This window comes from Diadema antillarum, unplaced genomic scaffold (assembly GCF_040938485.1).
Source record: "Diadema antillarum isolate AM-2024a unplaced genomic scaffold, OU_Dant_1.0 seq00000293_RagTag, whole genome shotgun sequence".
Taxonomy (NCBI): domain Eukaryota; kingdom Metazoa; phylum Echinodermata; class Echinoidea; order Diadematoida; family Diadematidae; genus Diadema; species Diadema antillarum.
In genome coordinates, this window is record NW_027271319.1 from 1668151 (window position 1) to 1684870 (window position 16720).

Consider the following 16720-nt stretch of genomic DNA (forward strand, 5'->3'; position numbering starts at 1 on the left):
ATGATAATTATAATTATCATTCCTTTCTATTTTCCTTTCTGATCGCAGCTTAAACAACTGGATGGCATGCATTGCACAGGTAAACTGAAAATTTTCGGGAAGTAATCAGTTAATTCAATTTTGATATCTTATAGCGGAGCCCTAGCTCTTCTGGAAACTTATTTCTATTCAAAGAATTGTGTAAGAATTTTAAAAACTTTTCAGGCACTAAGCTTTAATCTGCCTTTCTGCGAGGCTGTTTGCTACATTCATATTTTGCTATAACTAGTTTCTTTATCATTATTATTATTATCATTATTATTATTATTATTATTATTATTATTATTATTATTATTATCATTATTATTATTATATCTCTGAGGAATAGGTACACATGTTTTTTTAGATATATATTTCACTTTAAGCGACGTTCGCTCTGCGCTTACCCATAAAGTAATGAGGGACAGAAAAATGAAGAGTGACTTTTCAAAATAGCATCGACATGTTAAAAGATTAACGTGCCTCTAACGACCCCCTACCACACAGATAGGTTCCCCTTCCAAACGTATGAAGAAATTGAAAGCAAAAAAAAAAAGGGGGATGACATTAATGAGTTAATCTGAGTCTTATCTCTGCTTTGCGAGCGAATACACCTAAAATAGGTCGCTTGGATCCCTATACTGCCCATCGTACCAATCATCAGGAGGCCTTGTTTTGTGGCTTGTGATTGGATGGAAGTTCTGCTTAACTTTTTTTTTTCTTTTTCAGTGAAATGGAAACAACTAATTAGAGGTGATCCGGGTTTTTAAAGGTCATATTCTAATAGCGAATCCTGTTATCAATTGTCATAATCATCCACGGTTTTTGGCCTCCCACGTGATTTGGGTAGATTGAGAAAAAAGAACAAACAAACCACACGCAACAAAACAGTTGAAATATTGTTGAAGAAGAGGCAAGCAAGCATTGGTGGAGGGGTATCGAGGTGCCCAATCTAATGTCTATTTTAGGTGGTATATGCCTTATCTTTGTTTTGTTGAAATACGGTGACATTGCGGAATTTTCTGTTTGTATCTGTTTTATATACTTTTATAGCCATAAGCTCGAAATGTACATTACATACAAGAATGGAAATATAATCATGAATTCACAGATTTTTTGAAAAAAAGACTGTTTGATGTACCGGCCATGATGTACATATATGATTGTATGTACATTCCCAATGCCACCATAACGTGGTGTCTCAAAACGTGCCACCTAAAATAATATCTAATGATCATCATATTATGATGTCTTATCTATTGTGATTATTACAGTAGTCAAACCCGAACTTCCTTTGACATATTCTACTCTCTGGGGAACATTTCGATATACCTATGAATAAGTCCGTGAATGCCATCGACAGCCTACCTATACACTCTGGCGGTGACTCTTTAAGGTGTTAGGAGTGCAAATATTTAATTCAAGAAAGCATAGATAGGAGAGAACTTGGCACAATTCCCGCGCGGCCGCGTGTTCCAACAACGTTGTTGTACATCAGATAATCTAGTATTCCGAACCTCGTTTATTTTCGGTTTCTTTAAAGGAGGAGGGGGAGGGGGAAAAGTATGCTCATCTTTCCGGGGCTGTGGAATTTTGGCAAGGTGCTCGATTTGTGCCCTTTCCTCTCTTCGACATCGTCGTTGGCGACACAGACAAACAGATTCTCATTTTTTTAGTCGCTGTCTAAAAATATATACGCCATCGTTTAGCCGATTGCCCTTCTGACGTAGCCCATCAATATGAACACTTAAAAAAACACACAAAGCAGAATAGTTCATCTTTTAAAACATCTGAATTTATAACTGTTCGTCATTTCATGTGTCTGTGTTTGCGTCCATTTGTGTGCGTTTCTGTGTGTTCTCAATATTGTCGCCACCTAGATTTGATATATTTCTGAAATACACAAGCTTGCAAAATGACAATTGTAGTAATGTTTGAATTTTCGAGCGCTAAATACGACTGTAGTTTTACAAGCCGTGATGACATGATTTGATATAACCTTTAAAACACACTCATTAATGTGTGAGTTCACGGTGTTTGATATAGGGGAAGATTATACTCCTGTTTTTAGATGCAACGCTCCTACCCGGACTATAAATTTCTCTGGAATGTTTTTGTGTTGACAATCCAAGTTGAATTTGCTATTTAAGGACCGTCATGAAAACACATCTTAAATTGATTACCCTCCTTTTATCGAACAGTTGTCACATCCGCACTATTTTCAATTTCCGCTATCAAGAGGCAAGCAAGGAAAGAGAATAGGCGATGAAGTTAAACACCTACTGTGGACATTTGCAACTACCATGAAAGCGGTTAAAGCTTATATCGTTGCAAGCACTGATTAGGATCTCATCAAATAAAAACACTAAAAATAAATCATGTTGGATGTCTTGATCGTGTATGTCACTTCACCATCAGTTATCTAACTTTAGGCACGACTGTACAGTATAGGCGACATCTCTCTGCGTGTTTCATGTATTATTTTCCATATTCCTTGAAAATTCTCATAACGGCCTCTAAAATGAAACGTAACAGCCACATATTTAATGACATTGAACATAATGGGATTGAAGGTTTAACATTTGCTTTTTTGTTGTTGCTGTATATAAATAGCGGAAGTGAACTTTAAGTTCTTGTTCCCAAGCTGCCCAAGGCTTTTCATTGAGCTTTCCCCCAAATTACTTGGGTGTGAAATTTGCCTCGGACGGTTAGTCGTGACATTTAAGATTTACTCAATTATACTCTGCCATGATTCTAATGTATAATTTGTAAATAGAAAACTTTTTTAATCATTATCTTAAAACTGGATGGCGAGTGATATGTTGAAGTTAAATGAGGACAAAACTCAAAGCATTGTTTTCTCATCTAGTAGACTACGCCCTACGGGAGATACAAGCATTCGGCTTGGAAACACTACTGTCAATGTATCACACACTGTAAAAAATCTAGGTGTTCATTTTGACCAGATACTGTCGATGACAGATCATGTCAGTAGAGTGTGCCAGACAGCAAACCTCCATCTGAGAAACATATCTCATGTTCGAAAGTATCTTACAGAAGATGCATGTAACCATGCAGTGCGCTCTCTAGTTCTTAGCAGGCTTGATTATGGAAATTCTCTGCTGGCAAATATGAATGTCAGTGATGTGAAAAGACTCCAAAAAGTCCAAAATCGAGCGGCTCGCCTGGTGCTTGGTGTAAAGAGAAGATCCCCGAGTGCTCCTTTACTGAAGCAGTTACACTGGCTCCCCATCAAAGAGCGTATCGATTTCAAACTAGCCCTTCTTGTCTATAAATGCATGATGAATACCGCTCCTCAATACCTATCCAACCTACTAACCACCCCTACAGCCACCAGATATCAACTCCGGTCACAAAATGATAAGACAGTCCTACAAATCCCACAAGCAAAAACCAAAGCTTTCGAACGTACATTTTCACATGCTGGATCTGTTGTCTGGAACACTCTACCAAAACAACTCCGTCTATGTGATTCAGAGGAAATGTTTAGAAGGAAACTCAAGACTGAACTATTTCAATTGTAACTACTAAGTATGTTCCTATGCTTTATGAATGTTGTTTGTTGATGTATGTACAGCGCTTTGATCAGGTCCTGTAAAAGCGCTCAATAAGAAATAGTTATTATTATTATTATTATTAAAAAATTGTTTCATGTGCTGATATACACCATAACATTAATTGATTTAATTGAATAATTTAATTGGTTCAATTAATTTCTATTCTTCTCTTTTGTTACAATTAGACATTTACATTTACGAAGTGAAGAAGCCTGGTCTGAGATAGACATTCATCTCGATCTTAAAAGGATCGGTTTTTGCTGCATCGAACCTCATTCCGAAGCTGTTAAGTCCTCACTTCGTATATCATCCGATTAAGAAATCAGTCAAGGGGATAAAAACAGAACGTGATTTCTTCGCGACCGATCTTCACGAAGCAAGCCATTGCAAAAAGAGGAGGACTTTAAAGAATACGCACGAAACCCACCGCCTACGGATGGAAAGAGATCGTCCTATTTTTAAACGGGGGCTTTCCTTTACCCCCATGCGAGCGGCTCCCCCACCCTACTAAGTATTGCCTTTCGACGACATTCCCCCGTCGATGATGGTCGTTTTTAGCTCCTGAACTTAACCAACTATATTGCTAAAGGGGATCATATTCCTGTCAAATATCAATGCAATATAGTGCAGTGCGCCCACGGAAGACAGAAATTATCTGTCTTGTTGATTCCATTGTCTCACTCCTCATTCGTTTCTCTCGCATCGAATCGAGACAGGAATGAAACGTGATGAGTTGCCATGGCAACAGAGGGAGGAAAGGGTGGGTTTTAAGTACACGAAATACCCCCTTATTTGTTTTTTTACTCTCTCTCTCTCTCTCTCTCTCCCTCTCTTCTCTTTCACTAGAATTCTCTCATAAACACAATCTATAATAACAATTCCATGGACACGTTATTCCTCTGTGTGTGTATGTATGTATGTATGTATGTATGTATGTATGTATGATTCTATCTATCTATCTATCTATCTGTCTATCTATCTGTCTATCTCTATCACACACACACACACACACACACACATACACACACAAATAGCTTACAATTGCTTGTCGTGCGAGTTGTTATTGTTGTTCGTTTTTGCTTTTTTTATGTGCTCACAAATTGTATGTATATTTGGGGAGGGGGATTTCATGAAGTGTTTTGTCCGACAAATTTCGCTATCAGCCAATCATATGCAAGGAGTTCAGTGGCTTATAATACACGCGATAGTTGGTCACAAAAAGTATCTGATAAAACGCTTCATGAAATGCCCCCTTGCGATACATGTTTCTTGCCATTTTTTGTGTGTTTATATTTATTTTGTTTTGTTTTGCTTCGTTTTGCTTTGTTTGTTTGTTTTTTAATCTCTCCCTCTGCCCCCCCCCCTCTCTCTTTTCCCATATCTAACTCTATCTATCTATCTATCTATCTATCTATCTGATGAATGATATAATGATGAAATGGTTCATGTCCACACACGAAGCGACCTTTCATTGACCAGTCAAATCCGAGCATCCAGGGGGTCGGGAGTGCTTAATCACGTGACATGTGCCCTGTGTGACGCATCGACACTAAATTAGCGCCCCTACTCGTCAACTGCTCTGCACATCCTCAATCGGCGTTCGTGGACAGCGAGACGAAAAACATGGTTTGGGGTTTGACAGCTGTCTGGACCTTACAATGTACTTTGCGCCTCGGCCATATAATCTGCTACGCCTCTTACTCAAAGACTTAGAAAGAGAAATGTAACAGACAGAAAAATGAATAAAATTAACAGGCTGCATCAGGGGATAACGCCTGTTTCTCAGAGTAAGGGTTAACATTGCCCTACAAGGTTCCTGTTCAATGAATCATGTAATGATACAGCAAAAGAGTGACAACTTGCTGATCCGTAATTTTATCTACAAGCATGCCTATCTTTTTACAATTTTTATCATTATATATATATATATATATATATATATATATATATATCATATATCATATATCATATATTATATATCATATATCATACATTATGTATTATATATTATACATTATATAATATATATTGAATATGTGTGTATGTGGGCGTGTGTGGGCGTGTGTGTGTAAAGTAGTTCGTAATCCATGTGTCAGTCAAATAGTATCATCAATAGTAGGAGCACAGAACTGCAGAAATGCATCATAGTTTTGATTCAAAAATCAAAATCACTTGAATAAAAATCACTTGACATAGGGCAGGGTGCCAGAAATTCTGCGCTTTGTAAATAACAGCATGACAACATGATAAATCACTAGATTTCTGTTCTCCTATTGATGATAATAATACATAAGCACATATGTCCTTTAATTTGACAATGATCGAAAGAAGAAAGGAAGTAACATTTCAAAAGTGACGGATGAAGATTAATGTGGAAACAGAAATCCCAGGGAGACAAAATTCTAGTATGCAAATAGATTAAACTGGGAAGTATCACCTTTCGCATTCACAATACGTGGCCCGACATACCCAAATCCATGAAGCTTTACTGTGAACGTGTTCTCCAGCGCTTTTAAAATACGTCACCCATATTAATAGCTCGTCAAGCGGATCCCATTCAAAAGTTCCGAGGATCGGTCTTCGCCGGAATAAAAGTTAAAATATACTTTCCTTCTCCTTCCCCCTTCCATCTTCTTTTTCTCCCCCCCCCCCTCTCTCTCTCTCTCTCTCTCTCTCTCTCTCTCTCTCTCTCTCTCTCTCACAGACAGACAGACAGACAGACACACACACACAAACACACACACACTCTTTCTCCTTCCTTTCTCTCCCCTCTCAAAATATAATCGATCGTCGCAATCAAAACTGCGCATGGGGATATGATTGTCCGCTTTTGTACTTTGATCTTTTTTTTTAAATATTTCAAGCCAGCTCATAGCAAATATACAATGCTATCATTCAAAACTCGAAGAGTAATTTTTAAATATAATGTTTGAAGTTTGAAGTGTGATTTCTACTTTGAGGGAATCGTTTGTTCAGTGAAGCAGATTTGCCGAAACTGCTACCGTGTTTGCACTTGAATTTAATACACCCCACTTATGGCTGTCCTGCAATGGTTAGCATAACTCAGAACAGATCATAAATGGCGTTTGGATAAAGATCGCATTCTAATGAAGTATAATGGTCAAGTCTACACCAAATATGATAAGTTCTGTGATTTTGTAAACTCATACCAACGCATGGCAAAGTTTGGGAGACCTATAATGTAAACTTAGTTACTTGTTTTGAGAAGGCTTTCACAAATGGTGACTTCTTGAGAGGATGTCAGGTAGTCGTGATTACCTGTAAACGGTTCATAGCTCTGATCAGGGAGGTTCGACTTCCCTGCTCTGATAAAACCTACGTACGTTTAAAGAACCCTTCTCTCACTCTTAGAGATAACGTAATCAATCATATTATTGTGATCCTTAATTGATATTTCCTTTCTGTTTGTCTTCCATGCATATTAAGTAACTATAAAGTAATTCCCCTAAATTTTGCGTCTATCATTTCATTAATTGATTACATGTTCATAAATGCACTTTCCTTTTCTGTTGAAGATCTATCATCCTCAAACAGGTTTATTTGTTCATGAGAGTGATTAAAAGTCAACTTATCAATGTCACCTGTAACCGTAGTGATATCAATTGTTACGATAATACAAATGGTCACTACAATGATGATGATTATTATGATTATGATAATGAATGCAACACAAATTTTTGTAGTAATGATATACCAATGATGATAACAACAACGGTAAATTGACAACAAATATAAGAGACGATGTTTCATGGCAGATGATCATGAACTCAAGGAAATATGTTTCTCTTGTATATACGCATATGTTGTAAAGATGTGCACATTTCGGACTGCAAGAATTCCATTGTTATTTTCCTCTTTATCTTATTTCTTTGTTTGTGTTCATTGCCATTTTTGGCAACCTTCCAATAAAGAGATATGCAATATCATCATATATATTGCAAACTGTAAGGCCTATACAATAATATTGACGCAAGCATCTGAGCACATTTTTTTTTTTTATTATAGCAACGACCGTTAGTGATCAAAGCGGATTAGATTTTGTCCTACATTTGTCATGGCGCAATGCAAAAAACAAAAAACAACAACAACGACGACGACGTCGTGAGTTATTTTGAAATGATTCTGCCTAAAATATTTTTCCAGGTATTAATGACTTCCCATTGATAGCACCGATTAAGCAGATTATATTGATTGTTCAGAATAAGTCAATGTCAAGATAACGCTCTTTTATGCCGAGAGTGATATTGACTTTGCCGATTGAAGGTAAGATTAACAGAATCAAGAGAGAAGGTCGAGAACCTCTTTCTGACTGAGCGATAAATTTAGAAGACATACTCTGCAGAAGGGTACTCGATCTGCACGCCGCTGTACTCTTAAAGTACCCTAGCATATTTTAGAGGGACTCTTAAAGTACTTCTGCATATCTAGAGGAACTCTTAAAGTGAAACGTGTCTCAATGCTGAAGTTGAGATATACAAATTATTTCAATGTTAAAATCACACACACACACACACACACACACACAAATGCACACACACACGCGCAGGCACACACATGCACAATGATGACAATTTCTTCTAAATCAAAATCGGACATGAAATGAGAGGGTTTGGGAATTCCAAATTTACTTCTTTTGATGTTTCCACGAAAAAAATGTTATTCCTCATGATCGAATTGAGGTTACAATTGAGGTGACAATGTCTCCCAGTGGGTACCATGACATCACACTTGCTCCTGCGACAACTGCTAACATGAAATATCTGCACGCTATAAAGCCAAACATAAATTATATCCTCAAACATAACCTAGACCCTATAATCCTAATCTTCACATCAAACTAAGCCTAAAACCCTATCACACCTCTAACCCTAAGCCTTAAGTCCTTGGAGAAAATAAGACCGAAGCAATTGTCGCAGGAGTAAATGTCGTGTGACCCTCCCAGTGATCTTCAAGCAAATCTTCAGTAGATTACTGTAGTGCTGTATTTCACATAGCAGTAAGCAACCACACTTAATTCTTTTAAGGAAAACATATGAACAAATGAAATCAAATAATTTTTACGTCTGATTTCAATGAAAATTCCATCATTGTATTTCATACTTCCCTTTTTACCCAATTTACCTTGAAATGGCGTGGCCTTTTCTCTTCTTAAAAGTATTTGTCTGAGTGTCGATAATATGCGGTGTAATTCATAGTCTTATCTCTGCCTCTGCATCTCTCTCTAATTTCTCTATATATATCTCTCTCTCTATATATATATCTATATATCTCTTTATATCTCTCTATATCTATCTATCTGTCTATCTATCTATCTATCTATCTATCTATCTTTCCAGCTATCTATCTATCTGTCTATCTATCTGCCTCTCTATCTATCTATCTATCTATCTATCTTTCTATCTATCTATCTATCTATCTACATGTATCTGTCTATCTATCTATCTATCTGTCTATCTATCTGTCTGTCTATCTATCTATCTATCTATCTATCTATCTTTCTACCTATCTATCTATCTATCTATCCATCTATCTTTCTATCTGACCATTCTCTCTCTGTATGTCTCTCTCTTCTGATTCACTTTCTTATAAATGTATTTCAAAGTATCTGCGCTTGAGTACAAAACATTTTTTTTATCTTCTTAATTGTTGATATACTTCCTATCCCTAAATCATGTATCTATGTATCTATTCACAATCCGAATATTACGCTGCAGATGACAACTGCCTAGGAGGTGTCAGTCTGTTTCCTGCATTCAGCGTATACAAACAGGGAATATCTCGAGAAGTTTTCGGAGAACAGCAAGGAAATACACAAAAATGTGTTGTTAGATCATCCTTATCGGACGGCTTATGACCCTTTCATCACAAACGTTTTAAGAGTGAAAAATGGCAAATGTATTGTTCCCCTTTAGTTGTACTGCTATGAGAAATATATTCAGTCGCAAATAACGGAGGGAAATAAAACATGTCAAAAAAGGAAACTCTCGAAAGCGGGTAGAAAATATATTCTAATTTGAAGCTCCCAGCACCTAAAGTGGTTATATCAACAGAAGTGCATTTGAGTTCTATCCACCACGTTTCTAAAATTCGCTACATATAGGAATAGCAGAAAGGTGATTGGTAGAGGAGAGAATTCCCTTTGAAGAAGGCCCGGGGACACAGAGGCGCACTGTACGACGTCTGCCTTGGCTACAGCGTGAATCATGGTTCCTGAATCGATTAGAGGATAACATTGTTTTCCTTTTAAAGAGACTTCAGAGAGAAGAGAAGTCATTTAATCCGGCTGTAACAACGGTATTGTAGGTGATGAATTGATGGAAGTGTTAGATGGTAAGTGAAAGTTTCGAAGAGCGTGAACTCGGCAAGACCTATCTCGCTTCTGGAGTCATCTCTTCGTAAAAAAAAAAAAAAAAAAAAAAAAAAAAAAAAAAAAAAAATCAGTCTTTTTTAATGACAGGAACTCTACCGTAAAATTATCACTACGACAGTCAAAAATGTTGGACACACGCACACGCGCACTAAAACCCTACATAATATACACACGCGCACAAAAACCCTACATAATATACACACGTACACATCACAAACATCACAAACACACAACACACATTTCTCCGCAATTACGTTCTTATCACCCAAGAAAATATTCCCCTGTGTGAAACAGTTACAGTAAGCATTCTGAATTTTTGAATATGGCAAAGATTATGTTTAGAAAAGAATGCGCTCTTTCTGCGTGTTTCTATAGTCGTACTAGATGGATGAGGTCCTTGAATTGTCTAGCCAAGTTTATTAGAAGTGAGTATTTGAAAGGCACCCTCTGATAGCCCATTAATGTAAGATTTCTAATGTCTAAATTTATGGTGCATTTTCACCATGAATGAAACTTTGTGACGTGTTGCTGTCAAGGTTTGGGTTTTTGCAAACTTAACTTCCAATCGAAAACTCTTATTATACATATGACGGCTTATCTGATTTTTCTCATTTTGGTAACGGTACTCAAACGTTGCAAACGTGTAGGATATGTGTACAGTAATATGCAGGATGACCTCATCAGTGTAAAACCGTGTTTTTGTTTTATTTCCAGGGGCCTATCTTCACCGGTACCCCCGCCTCGCCAGGCACCGGTACGCAAGTTTTACTGCTGAGTCAAGAGGGACAGAATGGGTAAAATGTACTGGTAGCTTTCAAAGCGTTCAAGATTCACTTTCATCTTCACTATCTTTCACTATTTCTTTCACTATTTTTCACTGTACCGAGGTCTTGCGTACACCGAAAAGGCCTGGCTTTCGCGATCTCTTGTTCAAGAATCAATGACATTCTATACACTGTGGAACACTGCGCTGGATGTCCAGTTACATGGATTTAATTGTAATATCCCTGCAGGAAAGAACGCAGAGTCCCACAGTGTGAAACGCAGTGTGAAACACAGTGTGAGGACATTGTGAACACAGTGTGAAATATCTCCACATTGTTAAATTGGAGCGCGTTAACAACGTGAACACATTTATGAATCATCAATTTACAGTGTGAAAAAGAACAATACTCTATGAACACTCTGTAAAAAACCACGCCACAGTGTGGAATTATCTTCACACTGTTAAATGCGAGCGTTTTCACACAGTCGACTATGAGAACACATTGTGAACACACTGTTGGACACTGTGCTCTTTCTAGGGGGTTATTCCCTGATAACGTACATTAAATAATTGCTTTACGAATAAGGGGGTTATTCAAGTGTAAATTAACTGCTACATATTTCCCCCAAGTAGTTTTCTTAAATTGTTTTTCCTTACTTTTCTTCCTTTTTCCTTTTACGTATAGCAAGTAGTCCCCATTTTTTCCTCAAATCCAGGCGAGTCGGAGTTTCAGTCACACAGTATCATGTCCTAAGGAAGTTATCAGCCCGACTAACGAAAGGATGGATATTAGGGTACGTGCTCTGTCGTGTGTCTCATGCCTACTATTGATACGAGGGTGGTAGTGTGACTTCCCACGATTAATCCTGTAGTTAATTCACTCTCATGTAGACATTTTGCCATCCCCTAACCTCTGAAACGATTAACAGCTTCTCGGGCTTATTCTCTAGAAGGACACGAAAACCTTGCAAGGAGAACAAAATTGAAGATGAGCCTTTGTCTGCAGCAAGCGTGGTAACTATCAAATTAGCCGGACAAAAATGTTGCACAAACCACTGCGAGCTATACTACCGCAATGTTCCCTCGATAGATTGATTGATAAGGCACGTTGCTTCCCACTATCCTGTCTGGGCTTATGATGTCAAGTTACATTAAATGTAATGTACATGTACATTAAATGATTGCATAACGGGTAAGGAGATTATTCAAGTGCAAATTAACTGCTACATATTTCCGCCCTAATAGTTTTCCTCAATTGTTTTTCCTTACTTTTCTTTCTTTTCCCTTTTTATGTATAGCAGTAGCCTCTCCCCTTTTCTCAAATCCAGGCAAGACGGAGTTTCAGTCACACAGCATCATGTCCTAAGGGTGGGATTTCACGGAGCACGCGAACGATTTGCGAAGGATGCGAATGGCAAAATCCCGCATTCGCATTTTGGTCTGCAAAAGATCGCCAAACGAACGTGAGGGTTCGGAAGCGTCGTCAATTGTGACCGTGCACCTCAAAACGAACATAAAGTCGCACACACTGATTTTGCGTGAGGACTGAAATAAGTGAAATGGGTCAACCTAGCCGAACTTAACTTTTTCATATTTTCTGAAAGAGCGGGTCTTCTTTTACATTATGCTAAAATTTGGTATCATAAAACGGGCAGGAAAGTGTGTTTTTTTTTAGCAGAATATCTCAAACGTTTTTGGTAGAATAGTGTGATTATGTGTGCCTTTAGAATTCCTTTTTCATTTCTGAAAAACCTTGTCCACACTCTTCACTTTCAACTCTAATAACTTTTGAAAGGATAGTGCTACTGCTTTGAAAGTTGGCTTTAATTATGGACACAATGTGTTAATGAGGCATGCTTAATTTCCGTTTAATCTGATAATCCCTTCATTGTTGATACTCTGGTGGTTTACTTCCTGTTTTTTGTCCCATTCATCGCGCAACCAGCACAGTTTGGTAAAGATTAAGCGCTTGAATAGACACTATACTTCTGAGCCTCTTTTCTCAGTTCACACTTTACCTGAGTTTGTGCTTTCTTTCCAATATTTAGATAGGTTAGAAGAGTCAATTTGATTTGAGTTATACATCATTTTAAAGCTTAAAGTCTGTTCTTTCAGAATATGGTCTTAACTAAAAATTCATTTCTGGCGACTTTTTGTTTGTTTTGAGGTGCAGAGTCACAATTATTCGCGAATGTCGTTTTTACTTCGGCGAGAATTTCAAAAAAGTTTGAAATTTTCTGCGAACCTTTTCCGCACACTTGGTCGTGATTTGCTCGTGAATTGTTCTCGAAAGTGTCTTTAAAGCCTCGTCATATGCGCAAGACCTTCGCAAGACACGCGCGATGTTCGCAAAATCTTCGTGAAACCCCAAACAGACTCCGAAACTTTGGAGAATGTCTCGCGTATGTTACGCGAAATCTGCGAAGTTTTTCCGATCATTTTACGACGTAATCGCAAACTGTTCGCGTACCTTTTGAGACATTCTCGCGAACGTTTAGCGCACGTTTGGGGGATGTATGACCTTAATTGACCTATATGTACGTTTTCTGCAAATAAAAATCGTAGCATACACCTAAACATCAAACAATTATTAACAACTATAGTAACAAAAGAAATTAAAGACTAGCAAAGAGAAAGAAGTGTTTGATATACAAAATAAATCACAGAATACAGTTAAAATTAATCTAAAGTATGTAAACTGTCATTTGAAGTATAGAGATTATGTGTTGGAGGAACTGCAAAAAAAAAAAATCATATGCTTTACTAGTGGAGGAGATACGTCCTAGGAAAAAAAATATAGGCAAGCACACAATAGAAAAATGAGAGAAAAAGAAAGGAGAAATAGAGGAAAGAAAAAAAATCAACTCAAGACAGCTTCCACCTCTCCTTGGGTACATTTTCTCCCATGATTATTGAAAATTTTTCGCATTTCCGTCGCGTGTTCTTCGTGTACGTAACATGCTGTACTTTAGCAATGATACACACGACATTCGCACATACGTCGTGGAAACTTCGCACAAATTGCGCAAGAATAGTTTTCGGCTTCATTGTCGGAAAACATTCGGAGAAAAACTTTTCCGAATGTTGGATTTTGTCATTCGCGTCCTTCGCAAATCGTTCGCGTGCTCTGTGAAATCCCACCCTAAGGAAGTTATCAGCCCGACTACCGAAAGGATGGATATTAGGGTACGTGCTCTGTCGTGTGTCTCATGCCTACTATTGATACGAGGGTGGTAGTGTGACTTCCCACGATTAATCCTGTAGTTAATTCACTCTCCTGTAGACATTTTTCCATCCCCTTACCTCTAAACGATTAACAGCTTCTCGGGCTTATTCTCTAGAAGGACACGAAAACCTTGCAAGGAGAACAAAATTGAAGATGAGCCTTTGTCTGCAGCAAACGTGGTAACTATCAAATTAGCCGGACAAAAATGTTGCACAAACCACTGCGAGCTAATACCGTAATGTTCCCTCGATAGATTGATATTAGGCACGTTTGCTCCTCTCTCCCCTGTCTGGGCTTAGGGTAGTTAACTCGTTGCCTCCCCATAATTGTAATTTCCCGTAGAGTTCATGCACGGTACACCAATATCTGGTAAGCAATAGTTTAGCCATCGAAACGTCATAATAAATATAAGTGGGCGACACAGTTACAATGCGGTACTTTACTAAACTATTCTACACAATGCAACAGAAGAATACACTTTGTCAAAATTGGGCGACACCTTTCCCCCTATAAGGTAATACCAACACGCTACCATGTTTTCTAAGGGAGTTGAGCAAGTTTCTCCTTACCTACTTGTTGCTGTGGCAACGCCTCCGCATTCTCTCCCCTGCCCCCAGCTGCCTCTTGGTCCCGCGCGTCAAGTCCATCCACTCTTTTCTCGTCCTGCTTCTTAGTTTGTTCCACTTCCTTGGTCTCATTTGTTCTGTTTTTCCTTCTCTTCTTCATCCGCTCTCGCTTTTGTTCCATCCTTGCCTCCATCTCCCTCTTGTCGGCGAGATCGTCAAATTCGTCACCCTCGACACCCTGCCCGAAATCCCTGACGTTGTTCTCCAGTCTCGGAGCATCGGCGACCTTCGTCGATACCTTCCTCTCCGCCTCCTCCAGACTCTTCCTCATCAAGTTCTCCATTCTAGCTCCACCCACCTCCCCTCCTCTGTCCACTCCCTCCTCCTCCGCACCATCACTGCCGTTCTTGTCCCGATGGCTACTGAGAGAGAGGTCCGACAGACTCTCCTGCTGCTCGAGTTTTCGCTGCATCCCGACCACGGCAGCATCTTTCTTCTGTCGCCTCCGGCCAGCCTTGGCCAACGAGTCTGCGGGAGAATCGAGTACTTTGGGTTCTAGCCTGACACCTATACGTTCTTGAACTTCATTTGGGATGATTTGGTTTATATCTCTGGGTCCCTTATCTTCCCTACCTCCTGCTCCTCCTACCCTTCCTGCCCCATCTCTTTCCTCCCGCCATTCTCCATGTCCACGGAGACCTATGGCAACCATCGTTACCATGGTTACGAAGAGGCCTGTTTTCAGGACTCGTTTTGGCGACAGTATTCTCATTGTGAACAAAGTCTTGTTGGAGATTCAGAAGAAATCACACAAAAATAGTACAGAGGGAATAATTGGCAGGTTCACTCTTATAAATGTTTTGACCAGCGAAGCGGATGACGTCATGGGTTTGCTAATGACGTCACGGGTCGGTCTTTCTTAATGATAGTACTGTTCGACTTGAAGATGTTTCACGAAGGAAGATAACTTACATTATAATACACCGATACACATTATGTCGACATCTTTCTGCTCAGTGGATTCATCCTAAATGGCACAATTTCGTCCACACAGGGCCGGAGGTGCTAGGAATCACTGGATCCTTCGTACGTCTGTGACTGCAAACTCTAGTGGCTTGGGAATAGATTTCGCGCACTTTGTTATCCAACTGTAATGATTATCCTCAGATTGCCCCCAGATTGCCTTTCATATTTGTACAACTTGAAGCAACGCATCCCTTGTCGCAACCCCTTGCTTACAGGCCAAGTGGGCCAGTCACTGGCATCGCGCCATCACCCTGTCCCAGCACACAAGCAGGATAAAAACATGACAGTGCGGTCGAATGCCACGTGCCCGCGAGAAAGGCCTTGTGAGAAAGGTGAACCAAACTGTGACAAAAAACTTCGAACTGAGTTGAGGTGCCGCAAACACGAGCTGTAACTTGCGTTTCCCTCTCTCATCTGCCCCCTCCCCGCTTTCCTCTACTTGTGTGACGTCATCTTCGCTTTTCACCAATCAGCGCGAGTGTGTATGACATGCGCAGTGCGGATGGACCGCAAGTTGACTCCTCATGAATTCGTCTCCCACACTGAATCCCATGCAATTATGCTTGCAATAAAAAGACAAAAAGGGGGTGGCTTGCACGGTGCAGTATGCGTTTAGTCTTCATAATAATGAGTACACGAATGTTGGCTTAAGAAATATTGATCGCCGCAAACGATTACGCAGTATTTGGGTATGGATTTGTTGCACGCTTATTGACCCTGTTTGATGTGACTGCATCACCTGCTGCTCAAAACGGTGCCAGGGTAAACACGGGAGAAGACTGACTCTTTTAATATCCCGGGTGTTCGGTTGAATATGTGGCATATACCGTTAAAGGTACTGTTTACCATTGGGAGCAGTGATCTAAAAATTTTCGAGATATCACATTTGACACTTGAATATGCAAAAGTCACAATGTCCTCTATTTTGTTGTTATGCAAATGTCTTATTGTATTGTATACTTTTGTCGGAAATGAAATAAAATGAAATGAAATGATGCATAATGTGTAGGTCAGTTGTATCACAAAACATCCTGCCATGTTCAAATTTTGCAATAATGCCTTAAATATAAGGAGATATCACTATTTTCCTCAATAAACCCTAACTGTAGACGGTTTAGTCTAGAAACAGTTCTATTATAACTATTGTTC

General features: G+C 39.0%; 1 pseudogene; it reads right to left on the bottom strand.

Moving 5' to 3' along the window:
- The window catches only part of LOC139730158 (polypeptide N-acetylgalactosaminyltransferase 1-like), a 55151-nt pseudogene extending 39695 nt beyond the window's left edge, over positions 1-15456 (bottom strand).
- Positions 15457-16720: the final 1264 nt, after the last annotated feature.